The sequence below is a fragment of the Hyla sarda genome, unplaced genomic scaffold, assembly GCF_029499605.1.
Source record: "Hyla sarda isolate aHylSar1 unplaced genomic scaffold, aHylSar1.hap1 scaffold_1581, whole genome shotgun sequence".
NCBI lineage: Eukaryota > Metazoa > Chordata > Amphibia > Anura > Hylidae > Hyla > Hyla sarda.
This window is the reverse complement of record NW_026608218.1, coordinates 56,550-81,346: the sequence shown is the minus strand read 5'-3', so window position 1 is coordinate 81,346 and position 24,797 is coordinate 56,550. Positions and strand designations below refer to the sequence as shown.

The following is a 24,797-nucleotide window of genomic DNA, read 5'->3' as shown; positions in this document are numbered from 1 at the left end:
CATGTTATGTTACATAGTTACATAGTTAGTACGGTCGAAAAAAGACATATGTCCATCACGTTCAACCAGGGAATTAAGGGGTAGGGGTGTGGCGCGATATTGGGGAAGGGATGAGATTTTATATTTCTTCATAAGCATTAATCTTATTTTGTCAATTAGGAACATTCAGCACCCACCCGCTATCAAGGCAGCTGCCTATCATGTCATGCCCTACCTGCACAGGTGTGCTGGCTACTCAAATGATCCAATTAAGGAGGCCATTTAGTCAGCAGCAGCAGAAGTCCTGTGCCTGGACGCTCCAACAGGGGCCAGACACAAGCAGAAGCAGAAGCAGCAGAAGCAGCAGCAGCACCACCTTTTGTTTTTTGGCTGCAGCAGCAGCAAGGCCCACAGGGCTGGCTAGCTGGCTAGCCAGCAAGCAGGTAGCAATGAAAGTAGGAATCTTTCTTTTTAACCCTGTAAGGGGGTGGTGCACTGTACCCGAAGATACTGCCATATCGGGTCAATGCATAGGGCGACGGAAGCAAGCTTCGAAATCGGCCCCCGTTCTCAAAAATCCATTTAATATATGGTCCCCAGATAGGGGACGTATCAGATATTAAACTGATAAGAACAGATACTACACTTGATCTTAGCCAAAAGGCCGAGAAGCGATAACCGTGAAAGGGGCGGGCCCAACAAGGTCCCCTTCATGGGCACTATCACTGCTTGCTGTCAGGGAGGCTGCCAGACAATTTTCCATGCACACTCTGGGCTGGGGGGCAGTCAACCACCAGTACACACAGCAGAACCTAAACCCATACCATTATTGCTAAGCAGCAAGACAGGGGCCCATTGCACTCACACGGGGCCTTTTTAAATGCAATCCATAACCCGGATTTGCCAGGAACCCTTCTTACTCCTCCTACTTGCATGTGACACTGGGCTTAGGATCTGCATAGGAAACACACACACAAGCACACACCTACCTTTGTTGCCTGCAGATGCCTCCTTGGCTGTCCCCAAACGGTATCAAACCAACACCCACGGGAAGCTGTAAGCATAGAGGACATGCCTGCACCCCATTGGACTTACCTGTGTGGGTTAAATCCGGGTTATTTGACAACCTATGGCGGTGATGGTTCTGCTCAGGCAGAGCAGTGCTGATGCTCCTCATAAAGCTGTCGCTGCTGTGAAGGTTCTAGGTGACATCACAAATCCCTTTGGTTACATACACAACAAAGCTGGGTTGTTGTTGTTTACACTCTGCAAGGCCTGTGGAAGTGAGTGACATCATAGCACTGTAGTTCTGAGGGTTCAAGATGGATGCAACAATCTCCTGTTGCTTCTATGAAGGCCGTAATAGACGACATCACCAAACAGCTCCATAGTCACATACACAGCAAAGGAGAGATGTTGTTTACACCTAGTGATGTCAGTGGTATTGAGTGACATCACAGCACAGTGCTAAGGCTCCTGGGCCTGGACACAGCAGCGGCTGCAATATCTCAACGGAGAATACGTTTATATCTATGTGTGTGTGTGCGCATATATATATATATATATATATATATATATATATATATATATATATTTCTCCGCCGAAATCACTTTTAAACCCATTTCCACCTTTTTTTCCCTTCTCTTCCTCTTACTTTTTTTTCACGTTTTTTTACGTTTTTCTCCTTTTCGCCTCTTTTCTGGGCGTATTATTCTTCTTTTTCTTCTTTTTTTTCGTCTAATGCATACCCCATCAGTGCAGCAATGCTTATTCAATACCGCCAGCAGATGGAGACACTGGGGGATAATTTTCTAAGGATTTATACTGATTTTTCCTGTCTGAATTTGTCGCACAGAAAGTTGCAGGCCAAATATGTGTGACATTTCTGCGACTTTAGCTTCTAGAGCATTTTTACAACATTATACATAGGTGCTGAATACATAAAAAGCGACTGTTCAGCGACAGACAAGTCGCATCGGCTGAAAGTAGGCCAGAATGTCAGTCCATGTTGGAGCAGGTTTAGATACAGTCTAAAGCATAGATCTCAAAGTCTGTGCACAGAATTTAGCAAGGGCCTCGCACCTTCTGATGCATCAGGTAGGTGCACAATAGCATAGCCTAACCCTCTGTACTTTGGTCTATATTGATGCGGGACATAGACAGCCAGCTGATGACCAATCCATTAGTGCAATGGATGGCTGGAAGCATTTGTCTTTGCCTTTGCAATACCACAGAAGCAATGCATGGTCAATGTACAGCAATGACACACCTGTGTGAACAGCCAGGAGACCCCCCCCCCCATGTTATGTTACATAGTTACATAGTTAGTACGGTCGAAAAAAGACATATGTCCATCACGTTCAACCAGGGAATTAAGGGGTAGGGGTGTGGCGCGATATTGGGGAAGGGATGAGATTTTATATTTCTTCATAAGCATTAATCTTATTTTGTCAATTAGGAACATTCAGCACCCACCCGCTATCAAGGCAGCTGCCTATCATGTCATGCCCTACCTGCACAGGTGTGCTGGCTACTCAAATGATCCAATTAAGGAGGCCATTTAGTCAGCAGCAGCAGAAGTCCTGTGCCTGGACGCTCCAACAGGGGCCAGACACAAGCAGAAGCAGAAGCAGCAGAAGCAGCAGCAGCACCACCTTTTGTTTTTTGGCTGCAGCAGCAGCAAGGCCCACAGGGCTGGCTAGCTGGCTAGCCAGCAAGCAGGTAGCAATGAAAGTAGGAATCTTTCTTTTTAACCCTGTAAGGGGGTGGTGCACTGTACCCGAAGATACTGCCATATCGGGTCAATGCATAGGGCGACGGAAGCAAGCTTCGAAATCGGCCCCCGTTCTCAAAAATCCATTTAATATATGGTCCCCAGATAGGGGACGTATCAGATATTAAACTGATAAGAACAGATACTACACTTGATCTTAGCCAAAAGGCCGAGAAGCGATAACCGTGAAAGGGGCGGGCCCAACAAGGTCCCCTTCATGGGCACTATCACTGCTTGCTGTCAGGGAGGCTGCCAGACAATTTTCCATGCACACTCTGGGCTGGGGGGCAGTCAACCACCAGTACACACAGCAGAACCTAAACCCATACCATTATTGCTAAGCAGCAAGACAGGGGCCCATTGCACTCCCACGGGGCCTTTTTAAATGCAATCCATAACCCGGATTTGCCAGGAACCCTTCTTACTCCTCCTACTTGCATGTGACACTGGGCTTAGGATCTGCATAGGAAACACACACACAAGCACACACCTACCTTTGTTGCCTGCAGATGCCTCCTTGGCTGTCCCCAAACGGTATCAAACCAACACCCACGGGAAGCTGTAAGCATAGAGGACATGCCTGCACCCCATTGGACTTACCTGTGTGGGTTAAATCCGGGTTATTTGACAACCTATGGCGGTGATGGTTCTGCTCAGGCAGAGCAGTGCTGATGCTCCTCATAAAGCTGTCGCTGCTGTGAAGGTTCTAGGTGACATCACAAATCCCTTTGGTTACATACACAACAAAGCTGGGTTGTTGTTGTTTACACTCTGCAAGGCCTGTGGAAGTGAGTGACATCATAGCACTGTAGTTCTGAGGGTTCAAGATGGATGCAACAATCTCCTGTTGCTTCTATGAAGGCCGTAATAGACGACATCACCAAACAGCTCCATAGTCACATACACAGCAAAGGAGAGATGTTGTTTACACCTAGTGATGTCAGTGGTATTGAGTGACATCACAGCACAGTGCTAAGGCTCCTGGGCCTGGACACAGCAGCGGCTGCAATATCTCAACGGAGAATACGTTTATATCTATGTGTGTGTGTGCGCATATATATATATATATATATATATATATATATATATATATATATTTCTCCGCCGAAATCACTTTTAAACCCATTTCCACCTTTTTTTCCCTTCTCTTCCTCTTACTTTTTTTTCACGTTTTTTTACGTTTTTCTCCTTTTCGCCTCTTTTCTGGGCGTATTATTCTTCTTTTTCTTCTTTTTTTTCGTCTAATGCATACCCCATCAGTGCAGCAATGCTTATTCAATACCGCCAGCAGATGGAGACACTGGGGGATAATTTTCTAAGGATTTATACTGATTTTTCCTGTCTGAATTTGTCGCACAGAAAGTTGCAGGCCAAATATGTGTGACATTTCTGCGACTTTAGCTTCTAGAGCATTTTTACAACATTATACATAGGTGCTGAATACATAAAAAGCGACTGTTCAGCGACAGACAAGTCGCATCGGCTGAAAGTAGGCCAGAATGTCAGTCCATGTTGGAGCAGGTTTAGATACAGTCTAAAGCATAGATCTCAAAGTCTGTGCACAGAATTTAGCAAGGGCCTCGCACCTTCTGATGCATCAGGTAGGTGCACAATAGCATAGCCTAACCCTCTGTACTTTGGTCTATATTGATGCGGGACATAGACAGCCAGCTGATGACCAATCCATTAGTGCAATGGATGGCTGGAAGCATTTGTCTTTGCCTTTGCAATACCACAGAAGCAATGCATGGTCAATGTACAGCAATGACACACCTGTGTGAACAGCCAGGAGACCCCCCCCCCCCATGTTATGTTACATAGTTACATAGTTAGTACGGTCGAAAAAAGACATATGTCCATCACGTTCAACCAGGGAATTAAGGGGTAGGGGTGTGGCGCGATATTGGGGAAGGGATGAGATTTTATATTTCTTCATAAGCATTAATCTTATTTTGTCAATTAGGAACATTCAGCACCCACCCGCTATCAAGGCAGCTGCCTATCATGTCATGCCCTACCTGCACAGGTGTGCTGGCTACTCAAATGATCCAATTAAGGAGGCCATTTAGTCAGCAGCAGCAGAAGTCCTGTGCCTGGACGCTCCAACAGGGGCCAGACACAAGCAGAAGCAGAAGCAGCAGAAGCAGCAGCAGCACCACCTTTTGTTTTTTGGCTGCAGCAGCAGCAAGGCCCACAGGGCTGGCTAGCTGGCTAGCCAGCAAGCAGGTAGCAATGAAAGTAGGAATCTTTCTTTTTAACCCTGTAAGGGGGTGGTGCACTGTACCCGAAGATACTGCCATATCGGGTCAATGCATAGGGCGACGGAAGCAAGCTTCGAAATCGGCCCCCGTTCTCAAAAATCCATTTAATATATGGTCCCCAGATAGGGGACGTATCAGATATTAAACTGATAAGAACAGATACTACACTTGATCTTAGCCAAAAGGCCGAGAAGCGATAACCGTGAAAGGGGCGGGCCCAACAAGGTCCCCTTCATGGGCACTATCACTGCTTGCTGTCAGGGAGGCTGCCAGACAATTTTCCATGCACACTCTGGGCTGGGGGGCAGTCAACCACCAGTACACACAGCAGAACCTAAACCCATACCATTATTGCTAAGCAGCAAGACAGGGGCCCATTGCACTCCCACGGGGCCTTTTTAAATGCAATCCATAACCCGGATTTGCCAGGAACCCTTCTTACTCCTCCTACTTGCATGTGACACTGGGCTTAGGATCTGCATAGGAAACACACACACAAGCACACACCTACCTTTGTTGCCTGCAGATGCCTCCTTGGCTGTCCCCAAACGGTATCAAACCAACACCCACGGGAAGCTGTAAGCATAGAGGACATGCCTGCACCCCATTGGACTTACCTGTGTGGGTTAAATCCGGGTTATTTGACAACCTATGGCGGTGATGGTTCTGCTCAGGCAGAGCAGTGCTGATGCTCCTCATAAAGCTGTCGCTGCTGTGAAGGTTCTAGGTGACATCACAAATCCCTTTGGTTACATACACAACAAAGCTGGGTTGTTGTTGTTTACACTCTGCAAGGCCTGTGGAAGTGAGTGACATCATAGCACTGTAGTTCTGAGGGTTCAAGATGGATGCAACAATCTCCTGTTGCTTCTATGAAGGCCGTAATAGACGACATCACCAAACAGCTCCATAGTCACATACACAGCAAAGGAGAGATGTTGTTTACACCTAGTGATGTCAGTGGTATTGAGTGACATCACAGCACAGTGCTAAGGCTCCTGGGCCTGGACACAGCAGCGGCTGCAATATCTCAACGGAGAATACGTTTATATCTATGTGTGTGTGTGCGCATATATATATATATATATATATATATATATATATATATATATATATATTTCTCCGCCGAAATCACTTTTAAACCCATTTCCACCTTTTTTTCCCTTCTCTTCCTCTTACTTTTTTTTCACGTTTTTTTACGTTTTTCTCCTTTTCGCCTCTTTTCTGGGCGTATTATTCTTCTTTTTCTTCTTTTTTTTCGTCTAATGCATACCCCATCAGTGCAGCAATGCTTATTCAATACCGCCAGCAGATGGAGACACTGGGGGATAATTTTCTAAGGATTTATACTGATTTTTCCTGTCTGAATTTGTCGCACAGAAAGTTGCAGGCCAAATATGTGTGACATTTCTGCGACTTTAGCTTCTAGAGCATTTTTACAACATTATACATAGGTGCTGAATACATAAAAAGCGACTGTTCAGCGACAGACAAGTCGCATCGGCTGAAAGTAGGCCAGAATGTCAGTCCATGTTGGAGCAGGTTTAGATACAGTCTAAAGCATAGATCTCAAAGTCTGTGCACAGAATTTAGCAAGGGCCTCGCACCTTCTGATGCATCAGGTAGGTGCACAATAGCATAGCCTAACCCTCTGTACTTTGGTCTATATTGATGCGGGACATAGACAGCCAGATGATGACCAATCCATTAGTGCAATGGATGGCTGGAAGCATTTGTCTTTGCCTTTGCAATACCACAGAAGCAATGCATGGTCAATGTACAGCAATGACACACCTGTGTGAACAGCCAGGAGACCCCCCCCCCCATGTTATGTTACATAGTTACATAGTTAGTACGGTCGAAAAAAGACATATGTCCATCACGTTCAACCAGGGAATTAAGGGGTAGGGGTGTGGCGCGATATTGGGGAAGGGATGAGATTTTATATTTCTTCATAAGCATTAATCTTATTTTGTCAATTAGGAACATTCAGCACCCACCCGCTATCAAGGCAGCTGCCTATCATGTCATGCCCTACCTGCACAGGTGTGCTGGCTACTCAAATGATCCAATTAAGGAGGCCATTTAGTCAGCAGCAGCAGAAGTCCTGTGCCTGGACGCTCCAACAGGGGCCAGACACAAGCAGAAGCAGAAGCAGCAGAAGCAGCAGCAGCACCACCTTTTGTTTTTTGGCTGCAGCAGCAGCAAGGCCCACAGGGCTGGCTAGCTGGCTAGCCAGCAAGCAGGTAGCAATGAAAGTAGGAATCTTTCTTTTTAACCCTGTAAGGGGGTGGTGCACTGTACCCGAAGATACTGCCATATCGGGTCAATGCATAGGGCGACGGAAGCAAGCTTCGAAATCGGCCCCCGTTCTCAAAAATCCATTTAATATATGGTCCCCAGATAGGGGACGTATCAGATATTAAACTGATAAGAACAGATACTACACTTGATCTTAGCCAAAAGGCCGAGAAGCGATAACCGTGAAAGGGGCGGGCCCAACAAGGTCCCCTTCATGGGCACTATCACTGCTTGCTGTCAGGGAGGCTGCCAGACAATTTTCCATGCACACTCTGGGCTGGGGGGCAGTCAACCACCAGTACACACAGCAGAACCTAAACCCATACCATTATTGCTAAGCAGCAAGACAGGGGCCCATTGCACTCCCACGGGGCCTTTTTAAATGCAATCCATAACCCGGATTTGCCAGGAACCCTTCTTACTCCTCCTACTTGCATGTGACACTGGGCTTAGGATCTGCATAGGAAACACACACACAAGCACACACCTACCTTTGTTGCCTGCAGATGCCTCCTTGGCTGTCCCCAAACGGTATCAAACCAACACCCACGGGAAGCTGTAAGCATAGAGGACATGCCTGCACCCCATTGGACTTACCTGTGTGGGTTAAATCCGGGTTATTTGACAACCTATGGCGGTGATGGTTCTGCTCAGGCAGAGCAGTGCTGATGCTCCTCATAAAGCTGTCGCTGCTGTGAAGGTTCTAGGTGACATCACAAATCCCTTTGGTTACATACACAACAAAGCTGGGTTGTTGTTGTTTACACTCTGCAAGGCCTGTGGAAGTGAGTGACATCATAGCACTGTAGTTCTGAGGGTTCAAGATGGATGCAACAATCTCCTGTTGCTTCTATGAAGGCCGTAATAGACGACATCACCAAACAGCTCCATAGTCACATACACAGCAAAGGAGAGATGTTGTTTACACCTAGTGATGTCAGTGGTATTGAGTGACATCACAGCACAGTGCTAAGGCTCCTGGGCCTGGACACAGCAGCGGCTGCAATATCTCAACGGAGAATACGTTTATATCTATGTGTGTGTGTGCGCATATATATATATATATATATATATATATATATATATATATATATATATATATTTCTCCGCCGAAATCACTTTTAAACCCATTTCCACCTTTTTTTCCCTTCTCTTCCTCTTACTTTTTTTTCACGTTTTTTTACGTTTTTCTCCTTTTCGCCTCTTTTCTGGGCGTATTATTCTTCTTTTTCTTCTTTTTTTTCGTCTAATGCATACCCCATCAGTGCAGCAATGCTTATTCAATACCGCCAGCAGATGGAGACACTGGGGGATAATTTTCTAAGGATTTATACTGATTTTTCCTGTCTGAATTTGTCGCACAGAAAGTTGCAGGCCAAATATGTGTGACATTTCTGCGACTTTAGCTTCTAGAGCATTTTTACAACATTATACATAGGTGCTGAATACATAAAAAGCGACTGTTCAGCGACAGACAAGTCGCATCGGCTGAAAGTAGGCCAGAATGTCAGTCCATGTTGGAGCAGGTTTAGATACAGTCTAAAGCATAGATCTCAAAGTCTGTGCACAGAATTTAGCAAGGGCCTCGCACCTTCTGATGCATCAGGTAGGTGCACAATAGCATAGCCTAACCCTCTGTACTTTGGTCTATATTGATGCGGGACATAGACAGCCAGCTGATGACCAATCCATTAGTGCAATGGATGGCTGGAAGCATTTGTCTTTGCCTTTGCAATACCACAGAAGCAATGCATGGTCAATGTACAGCAATGACACACCTGTGTGAACAGCCAGGAGACCCCCCCCCCATGTTATGTTACATAGTTACATAGTTAGTACGGTCGAAAAAAGACATATGTCCATCACGTTCAACCAGGGAATTAAGGGGTAGGGGTGTGGCGCGATATTGGGGAAGGGATGAGATTTTATATTTCTTCATAAGCATTAATCTTATTTTGTCAATTAGGAACATTCAGCACCCACCCGCTATCAAGGCAGCTGCCTATCATGTCATGCCCTACCTGCACAGGTGTGCTGGCTACTCAAATGATCCAATTAAGGAGGCCATTTAGTCAGCAGCAGCAGAAGTCCTGTGCCTGGACGCTCCAACAGGGGCCAGACACAAGCAGAAGCAGCAGAAGCAGCAGCAGCACCACCTTTTGTTTTTTGGCTGCAGCAGCAGCAAGGCCCACAGGGCTGGCTAGCTGGCTAGCCAGCAAGCAGGTAGCAATGAAAGTAGGAATCTTTCTTTTTAACCCTGTAAGGGGGTGGTGCACTGTACCCGAAGATACTGCCATATCGGGTCAATGCATAGGGCGACGGAAGCAAGCTTCGAAATCGGCCCCCGTTCTCAAAAATCCATTTAATATATGGTCCCCAGATAGGGGACGTATCAGATATTAAACTGATAAGAACAGATACTACACTTGATCTTAGCCAAAAGGCCGAGAAGCGATAACCGTGAAAGGGGCGGGCCCAACAAGGTCCCCTTCATGGGCACTATCACTGCTTGCTGTCAGGGAGGCTGCCAGACAATTTTCCATGCACACTCTGGGCTGGGGGGCAGTCAACCACCAGTACACACAGCAGAACCTAAACCCATACCATTATTGCTAAGCAGCAAGACAGGGGCCCATTGCACTCCCACGGGGCCTTTTTAAATGCAATCCATAACCCGGATTTGCCAGGAACCCTTCTTACTCCTCCTACTTGCATGTGACACTGGGCTTAGGATCTGCATAGGAAACACACACACAAGCACACACCTACCTTTGTTGCCTGCAGATGCCTCCTTGGCTGTCCCCAAACGGTATCAAACCAACACCCACGGGAAGCTGTAAGCATAGAGGACATGCCTGCACCCCATTGGACTTACCTGTGTGGGTTAAATCCGGGTTATTTGACAACCTATGGCGGTGATGGTTCTGCTCAGGCAGAGCAGTGCTGATGCTCCTCATAAAGCTGTCGCTGCTGTGAAGGTTCTAGGTGACATCACAAATCCCTTTGGTTACATACACAACAAAGCTGGGTTGTTGTTGTTTACACTCTGCAAGGCCTGTGGAAGTGAGTGACATCATAGCACTGTAGTTCTGAGGGTTCAAGATGGATGCAACAATCTCCTGTTGCTTCTATGAAGGCCGTAATAGACGACATCACCAAACAGCTCCATAGTCACATACACAGCAAAGGAGAGATGTTGTTTACACCTAGTGATGTCAGTGGTATTGAGTGACATCACAGCACAGTGCTAAGGCTCCTGGGCCTGGACACAGCAGCGGCTGCAATATCTCAACGGAGAATACGTTTATATCTATGTGTGTGTGTGCGCATATATATATATATATATATATATATATATATATATATATATATTTCTCCGCCGAAATCACTTTTAAACCCATTTCCACCTTTTTTTCCCTTCTCTTCCTCTTACTTTTTTTTCACGTTTTTTTACGTTTTTCTCCTTTTCGCCTCTTTTCTGGGCGTATTATTCTTCTTTTTCTTCTTTTTTTTCGTCTAATGCATACCCCATCAGTGCAGCAATGCTTATTCAATACCGCCAGCAGATGGAGACACTGGGGGATAATTTTCTAAGGATTTATACTGATTTTTCCTGTCTGAATTTGTCGCACAGAAAGTTGCAGGCCAAATATGTGTGACATTTCTGCGACTTTAGCTTCTAGAGCATTTTTACAACATTATACATAGGTGCTGAATACATAAAAAGCGACTGTTCAGCGACAGACAAGTCGCATCGGCTGAAAGTAGGCCAGAATGTCAGTCCATGTTGGAGCAGGTTTAGATACAGTCTAAAGCATAGATCTCAAAGTCTGTGCACAGAATTTAGCAAGGGCCTCGCACCTTCTGATGCATCAGGTAGGTGCACAATAGCATAGCCTAACCCTCTGTACTTTGGTCTATATTGATGCGGGACATAGACAGCCAGCTGATGACCAATCCATTAGTGCAATGGATGGCTGGAAGCATTTGTCTTTGCCTTTGCAATACCACAGAAGCAATGCATGGTCAATGTACAGCAATGACACACCTGTGTGAACAGCCAGGAGACCCCCCCCCCCCATGTTATGTTACATAGTTACATAGTTAGTACGGTCGAAAAAAGACATATGTCCATCACGTTCAACCAGGGAATTAAGGGGTAGGGGTGTGGCGCGATATTGGGGAAGGGATGAGATTTTATATTTCTTCATAAGCATTAATCTTATTTTGTCAATTAGGAACATTCAGCACCCACCCGCTATCAAGGCAGCTGCCTATCATGTCATGCCCTACCTGCACAGGTGTGCTGGCTACTCAAATGATCCAATTAAGGAGGCCATTTAGTCAGCAGCAGCAGAAGTCCTGTGCCTGGACGCTCCAACAGGGGCCAGACACAAGCAGAAGCAGAAGCAGCAGAAGCAGCAGCAGCACCACCTTTTGTTTTTTGGCTGCAGCAGCAGCAAGGCCCACAGGGCTGGCTAGCTGGCTAGCCAGCAAGCAGGTAGCAATGAAAGTAGGAATCTTTCTTTTTAACCCTGTAAGGGGGTGGTGCACTGTACCCGAAGATACTGCCATATCGGGTCAATGCATAGGGCGACGGAAGCAAGCTTCGAAATCGGCCCCCGTTCTCAAAAATCCATTTAATATATGGTCCCCAGATAGGGGACGTATCAGATATTAAACTGATAAGAACAGATACTACACTTGATCTTAGCCAAAAGGCCGAGAAGCGATAACCGTGAAAGGGGCGGGCCCAACAAGGTCCCCTTCATGGGCACTATCACTGCTTGCTGTCAGGGAGGCTGCCAGACAATTTTCCATGCACACTCTGGGCTGGGGGGCAGTCAACCACCAGTACACACAGCAGAACCTAAACCCATACCATTATTGCTAAGCAGCAAGACAGGGGCCCATTGCACTCCCACGGGGCCTTTTTAAATGCAATCCATAACCCGGATTTGCCAGGAACCCTTCTTACTCCTCCTACTTGCATGTGACACTGGGCTTAGGATCTGCATAGGAAACACACACACAAGCACACACCTACCTTTGTTGCCTGCAGATGCCTCCTTGGCTGTCCCCAAACGGTATCAAACCAACACCCACGGGAAGCTGTAAGCATAGAGGACATGCCTGCACCCCATTGGACTTACCTGTGTGGGTTAAATCCGGGTTATTTGACAACCTATGGCGGTGATGGTTCTGCTCAGGCAGAGCAGTGCTGATGCTCCTCATAAAGCTGTTGCTGCTGTGAAGGTTCTAGGTGACATCACAAATCCCTTTGGTTACATACACAACAAAGCTGGGTTGTTGTTGTTTACACTCTGCAAGGCCTGTGGAAGTGAGTGACATCATAGCACTGTAGTTCTGAGGGTTCAAGATGGATGCAACAATCTCCTGTTGCTTCTATGAAGGCCGTAATAGACGACATCACCAAACAGCTCCATAGTCACATACACAGCAAAGGAGAGATGTTGTTTACACCTAGTGATGTCAGTGGTATTGAGTGACATCACAGCACAGTGCTAAGGCTCCTGGGCCTGGACACAGCAGCGGCTGCAATATCTCAACGGAGAATACGTTTATATCTATGTGTGTGTGTGCGCATATATATATATATATATATATATATATATATATATATATATTTCTCCGCCGAAATCACTTTTAAACCCATTTCCACCTTTTTTTCCCTTCTCTTCCTCTTACTTTTTTTTCACGTTTTTTTACGTTTTTCTCCTTTTCGCCTCTTTTCTGGGCGTATTATTCTTCTTTTTCTTCTTTTTTTTCGTCTAATGCATACCCCATCAGTGCAGCAATGCTTATTCAATACCGCCAGCAGATGGAGACACTGGGGGATAATTTTCTAAGGATTTATACTGATTTTTCCTGTCTGAATTTGTCGCACAGAAAGTTGCAGGCCAAATATGTGTGACATTTCTGCGACTTTAGCTTCTAGAGCATTTTTACAACATTATACATAGGTGCTGAATACATAAAAAGCGACTGTTCAGCGACAGACAAGTCGCATCGGCTGAAAGTAGGCCAGAATGTCAGTCCATGTTGGAGCAGGTTTAGATACAGTCTAAAGCATAGATCTCAAAGTCTGTGCACAGAATTTAGCAAGGGCCTCGCACCTTCTGATGCATCAGGTAGGTGCACAATAGCATAGCCTAACCCTCTGTACTTTGGTCTATATTGATGCGGGACATAGACAGCCAGCTGATGACCAATCCATTAGTGCAATGGATGGCTGGAAGCATTTGTCTTTGCCTTTGCAATACCACAGAAGCAATGCATGGTCAATGTACAGCAATGACACACCTGTGTGAACAGCCAGGAGACCCCCCCCCCCATGTTATGTTACATAGTTACATAGTTAGTACGGTCGAAAAAAGACATATGTCCATCACGTTCAACCAGGGAATTAAGGGGTAGGGGTGTGGCGCGATATTGGGGAAGGGATGAGATTTTATATTTCTTCATAAGCATTAATCTTATTTTGTCAATTAGGAACATTCAGCACCCACCCGCTATCAAGGCAGCTGCCTATCATGTCATGCCCTACCTGCACAGGTGTGCTGGCTACTCAAATGATCCAATTAAGGAGGCCATTTAGTCAGCAGCAGCAGAAGTCCTGTGCCTGGACGCTCCAACAGGGGCCAGACACAAGCAGAAGCAGAAGCAGCAGAAGCAGCAGCAGCACCACCTTTTGTTTTTTGGCTGCAGCAGCAGCAAGGCCCACAGGGCTGGCTAGCTGGCTAGCCAGCAAGCAGGTAGCAATGAAAGTAGGAATCTTTCTTTTTAACCCTGTAAGGGGGTGGTGCACTGTACCCGAAGATACTGCCATATCGGGTCAATGCATAGGGCGACGGAAGCAAGCTTCGAAATCGGCCCCCGTTCTCAAAAATCCATTTAATATATGGTCCCCAGATAGGGGACGTATCAGATATTAAACTGATAAGAACAGATTTTTTTTTTTAGTTAACCCTCAGAACTCCATCAGAGCTCTAAGATCTTATTTGAGCTTGATTTTTTGTTCATCATCAGGAAAACCCGTTTTTCTTTATTTCTTTATCTCTTTTTTTTTTTTTTTTTAACAATAAAAGAAACCATATTTAAAACATAAAAAAATTATCAAACCAAAACTAACCATACTTTAATTCTATAATTTCTTAAAGAAAAATTACCCAAATGTCATTCCTCTTCTCCATGCAAAGACCATCAAGAAGTCTAAGAAACCACAAGTTATAGATCCACTCAGCATCTCACTTTTGGCTGGAATCGCCAGCCACGCTGGAACCTTGTATGTTTCCACAAATCTATCTATATCTGCGTGAAAGGAACAATAGACTTTATCCCTTGCTTCATTGACTTTGATTCCCAATCTTTCTTTCAGATTTCCCAAATCCTCGTCAAAGGCTTTTTTCTCTTTTTTTGAAACACTCTTGAAGACAACATCAAGAGAGCCTCCATACTCTACCGGTACATATTCTTCTTCATTTTCTTTCCTTTTCTTCTCCTCCATCACTTTCCTGGTTGGAGTTTCCTCCTCTTCAGGTTCTTCCCTCACATCAGTTTCCTCCTCCCTACTTCGTTTCATAACCTCCTTTTTCTTCTTCTTCTTCTTAGGACACATTACTGCCAGATGTCCCTCATCACCACATAGATGACACTTTTTCTTCACCTTACATGCTTCTGGCTCATGGCCTTCTTCTTGGCATTTATAGCACCAAACAATATCACAAAAATCTTTCCTATGGCCATACCTTTTACACTTTCGACAAAAGTCGTCCATGCCTGAAAAGAACAGGTCCCCATTTACTGGGCCAATCTTAAAACGCCCTGGGGGATAAATTAGCTTTCCATCAGGTGTTTTCTGAAACTTCACTTGAAATTTCCACTTTGTCGTCCAAAGTCCATATTGATTATAGATCTTGCCTTTTGGCTTCACCTCCTCACAGAATCTAGAAAGGAACAGAACAATCTCTTCTTCTGTGATATACGGACTGTACATCCTCACAGTTATAAGTCTTTCCCGAGTCGGGAAATGGGGAGTAATCTCTACCCCTCCCAACTTAGGGTGCGACTTCCACAGCAATGCTTTATTGCAGAACACACCATAGTCCTCCTCCGAAACCAGAACCACATCATAGACTCCACTTCTTGGAAATTCCAGCATCGATAATATCTGGTCCTTCCTCAGCTCAAAAAGCTGGAACAAAATCTCCTCCACCACGAAGAATAAACCTCTCTCCTTCTTTCCAGCATCCAAAAGAGTAATTCGGACTCCATTTCGTAGTCTGGCGTAGCTAGGTACACCTCCAGCAGGCTCTTCTTTCTTGCCAGCCTCCTCCATCGCAGAAAAAACACCTCCCCTACTGCAGGCAGGTAGGTAGGTGGTGATCGCTCCTCGTTGCCCGGGGACTAAGCCGCCACCCTGATGTCAGCAAGGGGGTTTAGTCCCACCATATAGATGGGACGATCCCCCAGGGAAAAGGAGCGGGTACCCCGGGCACCTTCCAGCCAGATCAAGCAAGCAGATACTACACTTGATCTTAGCCAAAAGGCCGAGAAGCGATAACCGTGAAAGGGGCGGGCCCAACAAGGTCCCCTTCATGGGCACTATCACTGCTTGCTGTCAGGGAGGCTGCCAGACAATTTTCCATGCACACTCTGGGCTGGGGGGCAGTCAACCACCAGTACACACAGCAGAACCTAAACCCATACCATTATTGCTAAGCAGCAAGACAGGGGCCCATTGCACTCCCACGGGGCCTTTTTAAATGCAATCCATAACCCGGATTTGCCAGGAACCCTTCTTACTCCTCCTACTTGCATGTGACACTGGGCTTAGGATCTGCATAGGAAACACACACACAAGCACACACCTACCTTTGTTGCCTGCAGATGCCTCCTTGGCTGTCCCCAAACGGTATCAAACCAACACCCACGGGAAGCTGTAAGCATAGAGGACATGCCTGCACCCCATTGGACTTACCTGTGTGGGTTAAATCCGGGTTATTTGACAACCTATGGCGGTGATGGTTCTGCTCAGGCAGAGCAGTGCTGATGCTCCTCATAAAGCTGTCGCTGCTGTGAAGGTTCTAGGTGACATCACAAATCCCTTTGGTTACATACACAACAAAGCTGGGTTGTTGTTGTTTACACTCTGCAAGGCCTGTGGAAGTGAGTGACATCATAGCACTGTAGTTCTGAGGGTTCAAGATGGATGCAACAATCTCCTGTTGCTTCTATGAAGGCCGTAATAGACGACATCACCAAACAGCTCCATAGTCACATACACAGCAAAGGAGAGATGTTGTTTACACCTAGTGATGTCAGTGGTATTGAGTGACATCACAGCACAGTGCTAAGGCTCCTGGGCCTGGACACAGCAGCGGCTGCAATATCTCAACGGAGAATACGTTTATATCTATGTGTGTGTGTGCGCATATATATATATATATATATATATATATATATATATATATATATTCTCCGCCGAAATCACTTTTAAACCCATTTCCACCTTTTTTTCCCTTCTCTTCCTCTTACTTTTTTTTCACGTTTTTTTACGTTTTTCTCCTTTTCGCCTCTTTTCTGGGCGTATTATTCTTCTTTTTCTTCTTTTTTTTCGTCTAATGCATACCCCATCAGTGCAGCAATGCTTATTCAATACCGCCAGCAGATGGAGACACTGGGGGATAATTTTCTAAGGATTTATACTGATTTTTCCTGTCTGAATTTGTCGCACAGAAAGTTGCAGGCCAAATATGTGTGACATTTCTGCGACTTTAGCTTCTAGAGCATTTTTACAACATTATACATAGGTGCTGAATACATAAAAAGCGACTGTTCAGCGACAGACAAGTCGCATCGGCTGAAAGTAGGCCAGAATGTCAGTCCATGTTGGAGCAGGTTTAGATACAGTCTAAAGCATAGATCTCAAAGTCTGTGCACAGAATTTAGCAAGGGCCTCGCACCTTCTGATGCATCAGGTAGGTGCACAATAGCATAGCCTAACCCTCTGTACTTTGGTCTATATTGATGCGGGACATAGACAGCCAGCTGATGACCAATCCATTAGTGCAATGGATGGCTGGAAGCATTTGTCTTTGCCTTTGCAATACCACAGAAGCAATGCATGGTCAATGTACAGCAATGACACACCTGTGTGAACAGCCAGGAGACCCCCCCCCCCCATGTTATGTTACATAGTTACATAGTTAGTACGGTCGAAAAAAGACATATGTTCATCACGTTCAACCAGGGAATTAAGGGGTAGGGGTGTGGCGCGATATTGGGGAAGGGATGAGATTTTATATTTCTTCATAAGCATTAATCTTATTTTGTCAATTAGGAACATTCAGCACCCACCCGCTATCAAGGCAGCTGCCTATCATGTCATGCCCTACCTGCACAGGTGTGCTGGCTACTCAAATGATCCAATTAAGGAGGCCATTTAGTCAGCAGCAGCAGAAGTCCTGTGCCTGGACGCTCCAACAGGGGCCAGACACAAGCAGAAGCAGAAGCAGCAGAAGCAGCAGCAGCACCACCTTTTGTTTTTTGGCTGCAGCAGCAGCAAGGCCCACAGGGCTGGCTAGCTGGCTAGCCAGCAAGCAGGTAGCAATGAAAGTAGGAATCTTTCTTTTTAACCCTGTAAGGGGGTGGTGCACTGTACCCGAAGATACTGCCATATCGGGTCAATGCATAGGGCGACGGAAGCAAGCTTCGAAATCGGCCCCCGTTCTCAAAAATCCATTTAATATATGGTCCCCAGATAGGGGACGTATCAGATATTAAACTGATAAGAACAGATACTACACTTGATCTTAGCCAAAAGGCCGAGAAGCGATAACCGTGAAAGGGGCGGGCCCAACAAGGTCCCCTTCATGGGCACTATCACTGCTTGCTGTCAGGGAGGCTGCCAGACAATTTTCCATGCACACTCTGGGCTGGGGGGCAGTCAACCACCAGTACACACAGCAGAACCTAAACCCATACCATTATTGCTAAGCAGCAAGACAGGGGCCCATTGCACTCCCACGGGGCCTTTTTAAATGCAATCCATAACCCGGATTTGCCAGGAACCCTTCTTACTCCTCCTACTTGCATGTGACACTGGGCTTAGGATCTGCATAGGAAACACACACACAAGCACACACCTACCTTTGTTGCCTGCAGATGCCTCCTTGGCTGTCCCCAAACGGTATCAAACCAACACCCACGGGAAGCTGTAAGCATAGAGGACATGCCTGCACCCCATTGGACTTACCTGTGTGGGTTAAATCCGGGTTATTTGACAACCTATGGCGGTGATGGTTCTGCTCAGGCAGAGCAGTGCTGATGCTCCTCATAAAGCTGTCGCTGCTGTGAAGGTTCTAGGTGACATCACAAATCCCTTTGGTTACATACACAACAAAGCTGGGTTGTTGTTGTTTACACTCTGCAAGGCCTGTGGAAGTGAGTGACATCATAGCACTGTAGTTCTGAGGGTTCAAGATGGATGCAACAATCTCCTGTTGCTTCTATGAAGGCCGTAATAGACGACATCACCAAACAGCTCCATAGTCACATACACAGCAAAGGAGAGATGTTGTTTACACCTAGTGATGTCAGTGGTATTGAGTGACATCACAGCACAGTGCTAAGGCTCCTGGGCCTGGACACAGCAGCGGCTGCAATATCTCAACGGAGAATACGTTTATATCTATGTGTGTGTGTGCGCATATATATATATATATATATATATATATATATATATATATTTCTCCGCCGAAATCACTTTTAAACCCATTTCCACCTTTTTTTCCCTTCTCTTCCTCTTACTTTTTTTTCACGTTTTTTTACGTTTTTCTCCTTTTCGCCTCTTTTCTGGGCGTATTATTCTTCTTTTTCTTCTTTTTTTTCGTCTAATGCATACCCCATCAGTGCAGCAATGCTTATTCAATACCGCCAGCAGATGGAGACACTGGGGGATAATTTTCTAAGGATTTATACTGATTTTTCCTGTCTGAATTTGTCGCACAGAAAGTTGCAGGCCAAATATGTGTGACATTTCTGCGACTTTAGCTTCTAGAGCATTTTTACAACATTATACATAGGTGCTGAATACATAAAAAGCGACTGTTCAGCGACAGACAAGTCGCATCGGCTGAAAGTAGGCCAGAATGTCAGTCCATGTTGGAGCAGGTTTAGATACAGTCTAAAGCATAGATCTCAAAGTCTGTGCACAGAATTTAGCAAGGGCCTCGCACCTTCTGATGCATCAGGTAGGTGCACAATAGCATAGCCTAACCCTCTGTACTTTGGTCTATATTGATGCGGGACATAGACAGCCAGCTGATGACCAATCCATTAGTGCAATGGATGGCTGGAAGCATTTGTCTTTGCCTTTGCAATACCACAGAAGCAATGCATGGTCAATGTACAGCAATGACACACCTGTGTGAACAGCCAGGAGACCCCCCCCCCCATGTTATGTTACATAGTTACATAGTTAGTACGGTCGAAAAAAGACATATGTCCATCACGTTCAACCAGGGAATTAAGGGGTAGGGGTGTGGCGCGATATTGGGGAAGGGATGAGATTTTATATTTCTTCATAAGCATTAATCTTATTTTGTCAATTAGGAACATTCAGCACCCACCCGCTATCAAGGCAGCTGCCTATCATGTCATGCCCTACCTGCACAGGTGTGCTGGCTACTCAAATGATCCAATTAAGGAGGCCATTTAGTCAGCAGCAGCAGAAGTCCTGTGCCTGGACGCTCCAACAGGGGCCAGACACAAGCAGAAGCAGAAGCAGCAGAAGCAGCAGCAGCACCACCTTTTGTTTTTTGGCTGCAGCAGCAGCAAGGCCCACAGGGCTGGCTAGCTGGCTAGCCAGCAAGCAGGTAGCAATGAAAGTAGGAATCTTTCTTTTTAACCCTGTAAGGGGGTGGTGCACTGTACCCGAAGATACTGCCATATCGGGTCAATGCATAGGGCGACGGAAGCAAGCTTCGAAATCGGCCCCCGTTCTCAAAAATCCATTTAATATATGGTCCCCAGATAGGGGACGTATCAGATACTACACTTGATCTTAGCCAAAAGGCCGAGAAGCGATAACCGTGAAAGGGGCGGGCCCAACAAGGTCCCCTTCATGGGCACTATCACTGCTTGCTGTCAGGGAGGCTGCCAGACAATTTTCCATGCACACTCTGGGCTGGGGGGCAGTCAACCACCAGTACACACAGCAGAACCTAAACCCATACCATTATTGCTAAGCAGCAAGACAGGGGCCCATTGCACTCCCACGGGGCCTTTTTAAATGCAATCCATAACCCGGATTTGCCAGGAACCCTTCTTACTCCTCCTACTTGCATGTGACACTGGGCTTAGGATCTGCATAGGAAACACACACACAAGCACACACCTACCTTTGTTGCCTGCAGATGCCTCCTTGGCTGTCCCCAAACGGTATCAAACCAACACCCACGGGAAGCTGTAAGCATAGAGGACATGCCTGCACCCCATTGGACTTACCTGTGTGGGTTAAATCCGGGTTATTTGACAACCTATGGCGGTGATGGTTCTGCTCAGGCAGAGCAGTGCTGATGCTCCTCATAAAGCTGTCGCTGCTGTGAAGGTTCTAGGTGACATCACAAATCCCTTTGGTTACATACACAACAAAGCTGGGTTGTTGTTGTTTACACTCTGCAAGGCCTGTGGAAGTGAGTGACATCATAGCACTGTAGTTCTGAGGGTTCAAGATGGATGCAACAATCTCCTGTTGCTTCTATGAAGGCCGTAATAGACGACATCACCAAACAGCTCCATAGTCACATACACAGCAAAGGAGAGATGTTGTTTACACCTAGTGATGTCAGTGGTATTGAGTGACATCACAGCACAGTGCTAAGGCTCCTGGGCCTGGACACAGCAGCGGCTGCAATATCTCAACGGAGAATACGTTTATATCTATGTGTGTGTGTGCGCATATATATATATATATATATATATATATATATATATATATATATATATATTTCTCCGCCGAAATCACTTTTAAACCCATTTCCACCTTTTTTTCCCTTCTCTTCCTCTTACTTTTTTTTCACGTTTTTTTACGTTTTTCTCCTTTTCGCCTCTTTTCTGGGCGTATTATTCTTCTTTTTCTTCTTTTTTTTCGTCTAATGCATACCCCATCAGTGCAGCAATGCTTATTCAATACCGCCAGCAGATGGAGACACTGGGGGATAATTTTCTAAGGATTTATACTGATTTTTCCTGTCTGAATTTGTCGCACAGAAAGTTGCAGGCCAAATATGTGTGACATTTCTGCGACTTTAGCTTCTAGAGCATTTTTACAACATTATACATAGGTGCTGAATACATAAAAAGCGACTGTTCAGCGACAGACAAGTCGCATCGGCTGAAAGTAGGCCAGAATGTCAGTCCATGTTGGAGCAGGTTTAGATACAGTCTAAAGCATAGATCTCAAAGTCTGTGCACAGAATTTAGCAAGGGCCTCGCACCTTCTGATGCATCAGGTAGGTGCACAATAGCATAGCCTAACCCTCTGTACTTTGGTCTATATTGATGCGGGACATAGACAGCCAGCTGATGACCAATCCATTAGTGCAATGGATGGCTGGAAGCATTTGTCTTTGCCTTTGCAATACCACAGAAGCAATGCATGGTCAATGTACAGCAATGACACACCTGTGTGAACAGCCAGGAGACCCCCCCCCCCATGTTATGTTACATAGTTACATAGTTAGTACGGTCGAAAAAAGACATATGTCCATCACGTTCAACCAGGGAATTAAGGGGTAGGGGTGTGGCGCGATATTGGGGAAGGGATGAGATTTTATATTTCTTCATAAGCATTAATCTTATTTTGTCAATTAGGAACATTCAGCACCCACCCGCTATCAAGGCAGCTGCCTATCATGTCATGCCCTACCTGCACAGGTGTGCTGGCTACTCAAATGATCCAATTAAGGAGGCCATTTAGTCAGCAGCAGCAGAAGTCCTGTGCCTGGACGCTCCAACAGGGGCCAGACACAAGCAGAAGCAGAAGCAGCAGAAGCAGCAGCAGCACCACCTTTTGTTTTTTGGCTGCAGCAGCAGCAAGGCCCACAGGGCTGGCTAGCTGGCTAGCCAGCAAGCAGGTAGCAATGAAAGTAGGAATCTTTCTTTTTAACCCTGTAAGGGGGTGGTGCACTGTACCCGAAGATACTGCCATATCGGGTCAATGCATAGGGCGACGGAAGCAAGCTTCGAAATCGGCCCCCGTTCTCAAAAATCCATTTAATATATGGTCCCCAGATAGGGGACGTATCAGATATTAAACTGATAAGAACAGATACTACACTTGATCTTAGCCAAAAGGCCGAGAAGCGATAACCGTGAAAGGGGCGGGCCCAACAAGGTCCCCTTCATGGGCACTATCACTGCTTGCTGTCAGGGAGGCTGCCAGACAATTTTCCATGCACACTCTGGGCTGGGGGGCAGTCAACCACCAGTACACACAGCAGAACCTAAACCCATACCATTATTGCTAAGCAGCAAGACAGGGGCCCATTGCACTCCCACGGGGCCTTTTTAAATGCAATCCATAACCCGGATTTGCCAGGAACCCTTCTTACTCCTCCTACTTGCATGTGACACTGGGCTTAGGATCTGCATAGGAAACACACACACAAGCACACACCTACCTTTGTTGCCTGCAGATGCCTCCTTGGCTGTCCCCAAACGGTATCAAACCAACACCCACGGGAAGCTGTAAGCATAGAGGACATGCCTGCACCCCATTGGACTTACCTGTGTGGGTTAAATCCGGGTTATTTGACAACCTATGGCGGTGATGGTTCTGCTCAGGCAGAGCAGTGCTGATGCTCCTCATAAAGCTGTCGCTGCTGTGAAGGTTCTAGGTGACATCACAAATCCCTTTGGTTACATACACAACAAAGCTGGGTTGTTGTTGTTTACACTCTGCAAGGCCTGTGGAAGTGAGTGACATCATAGCACTGTAGTTCTGAGGGTTCAAGATGGATGCAACAATCTCCTGTTGCTTCTATGAAGGCCGTAATAGACGACATCACCAAACAGCTCCATAGTCACATACACAGCAAAGGAGAGATGTTGTTTACACCTAGTGATGTCAGTGGTATTGAGTGACATCACAGCACAGTGCTAAGGCTCCTGGGCCTGGACACAGCAGCGGCTGCAATATCTCAACGGAGAATACGTTTATATCTATGTGTGTGTGTGCGCATATATATATATATATATATATATATATATATATATATATATATATTTCTCCGCCGAAATCACTTTTAAACCCATTTCCACCTTTTTTTCCCTTCTCTTCCTCTTACTTTTTTTTCACGTTTTTTTACGTTTTTCTCCTTTTCGCCTCTTTTCTGGGCGTATTATTCTTCTTTTTCTTCTTTTTTTTCGTCTAATGCATACCCCATCAGTGCAGCAATGCTTATTCAATACCGCCAGCAGATGGAGACACTGGGGGATAATTTTCTAAGGATTTATACTGATTTTTCCTGTCTGAATTTGTCGCACAGAAAGTTGCAGGCCAAATATGTGTGACATTTCTGCGACTTTAGCTTCTAGAGCATTTTTACAACATTATACATAGGTGCTGAATACATAAAAAGCGACTGTTCAGCGACAGACAAGTCGCATCGGCTGAAAGTAGGCCAGAATGTCAGTCCATGTTGGAGCAGGTTTAGATACAGTCTAAAGCATAGATCTCAAAGTCTGTGCACAGAATTTAGCAAGGGCCTCGCACCTTCTGATGCATCAGGTAGATGCACAATAGCATAGCCTAACCCTCTGTACTTTGGTCTATATTGATGCGGGACATAGACAGCCAGCTGATGACCAATCCATTAGTGCAATGGATGGCTGGAAGCATTTGTCTTTGCCTTTGCAATACCACAGAAGCAATGCATGGTCAATGTACAGCAATGACACACCTGTGTGAACAGCCAGGAGACCCCCCCCCCCATGTTATGTTACATAGTTACATAGTTAGTACGGTCGAAAAAAGACATATGTCCATCACGTTCAACCAGGGAATTAAGGGGTAGGGGTGTGGCGCGATATTGGGGAAGGGATGAGATTTTATATTTCTTCATAAGCATTAATCTTATTTTGTCAATTAGGAACATTCAGCACCCACCCGCTATCAAGGCAGCTGCCTATCATGTCATGCCCTACCTGCACAGGTGTGCTGGCTACTCAAATGATCCAATTAAGGAGGCCATTTAGTCAGCAGCAGCAGAAGTCCTGTGCCTGGACGCTCCAACAGGGGCCAGACACAAGCAGAAGCAGAAGCAGCAGAAGCAGCAGCAGCACCACCTTTTGTTTTTTGGCTGCAGCAGCAGCAAGGCCCACAGGGCTGGCTAGCTGGCTAGCCAGCAAGCAGGTAGCAATGAAAGTAGGAATCTTTCTTTTTAACCCTGTAAGG

At 45.9% G+C, this 24,797-nt stretch overlaps 9 non-coding genes and 2 pseudogenes across 9 annotated transcripts; all 11 read right to left on the bottom strand.

Moving 5' to 3' along the window:
* Positions 1-464: 464 nt before the first annotated feature.
* On the bottom strand, positions 465-655 carry LOC130310653 (U2 spliceosomal RNA). The gene has a single exon (XR_008859154.1). It is a non-coding gene; the product is annotated as a U2 spliceosomal RNA (small nuclear RNA).
* Positions 656-2,743: 2,088 nt separating this feature from the next.
* LOC130310652 (U2 spliceosomal RNA) lies at positions 2,744-2,934 on the bottom strand. Its single transcript, XR_008859153.1, has one exon. It is a non-coding gene; the product is annotated as a U2 spliceosomal RNA (small nuclear RNA).
* Positions 2,935-5,021: 2,087 nt separating this feature from the next.
* On the bottom strand, positions 5,022-5,212 carry LOC130310651 (U2 spliceosomal RNA). Its single transcript, XR_008859152.1, has one exon. It is a non-coding gene; the product is annotated as a U2 spliceosomal RNA (small nuclear RNA).
* Positions 5,213-7,302: 2,090 nt separating this feature from the next.
* LOC130310650 (U2 spliceosomal RNA) lies at positions 7,303-7,493 on the bottom strand. The gene has a single exon (XR_008859151.1). It is a non-coding gene; the product is annotated as a U2 spliceosomal RNA (small nuclear RNA).
* A 2,087-nt stretch (positions 7,494-9,580) lies between these two features.
* Positions 9,581-9,771, bottom strand: LOC130310649 (U2 spliceosomal RNA). Its single transcript, XR_008859150.1, has one exon. It is a non-coding gene; the product is annotated as a U2 spliceosomal RNA (small nuclear RNA).
* A 2,087-nt stretch (positions 9,772-11,858) lies between these two features.
* On the bottom strand, positions 11,859-12,049 carry LOC130310647 (U2 spliceosomal RNA). The gene has a single exon (XR_008859148.1). It is a non-coding gene; the product is annotated as a U2 spliceosomal RNA (small nuclear RNA).
* A 2,084-nt stretch (positions 12,050-14,133) lies between these two features.
* LOC130310659 (U2 spliceosomal RNA) lies at positions 14,134-14,318 on the bottom strand. Its single transcript, XR_008859158.1, has one exon. It is a non-coding gene; the product is annotated as a U2 spliceosomal RNA (small nuclear RNA).
* A 1,449-nt stretch (positions 14,319-15,767) lies between these two features.
* Positions 15,768-15,897, bottom strand: LOC130310661 (U2 spliceosomal RNA; annotated as a pseudogene).
* A 2,086-nt stretch (positions 15,898-17,983) lies between these two features.
* LOC130310646 (U2 spliceosomal RNA) lies at positions 17,984-18,174 on the bottom strand. Its single transcript, XR_008859147.1, has one exon. It is a non-coding gene; the product is annotated as a U2 spliceosomal RNA (small nuclear RNA).
* A 2,082-nt stretch (positions 18,175-20,256) lies between these two features.
* On the bottom strand, positions 20,257-20,426 carry LOC130310658 (U2 spliceosomal RNA; annotated as a pseudogene).
* Positions 20,427-22,518: 2,092 nt separating this feature from the next.
* LOC130310645 (U2 spliceosomal RNA) lies at positions 22,519-22,709 on the bottom strand. Its single transcript, XR_008859146.1, has one exon. It is a non-coding gene; the product is annotated as a U2 spliceosomal RNA (small nuclear RNA).
* Positions 22,710-24,797: the final 2,088 nt, after the last annotated feature.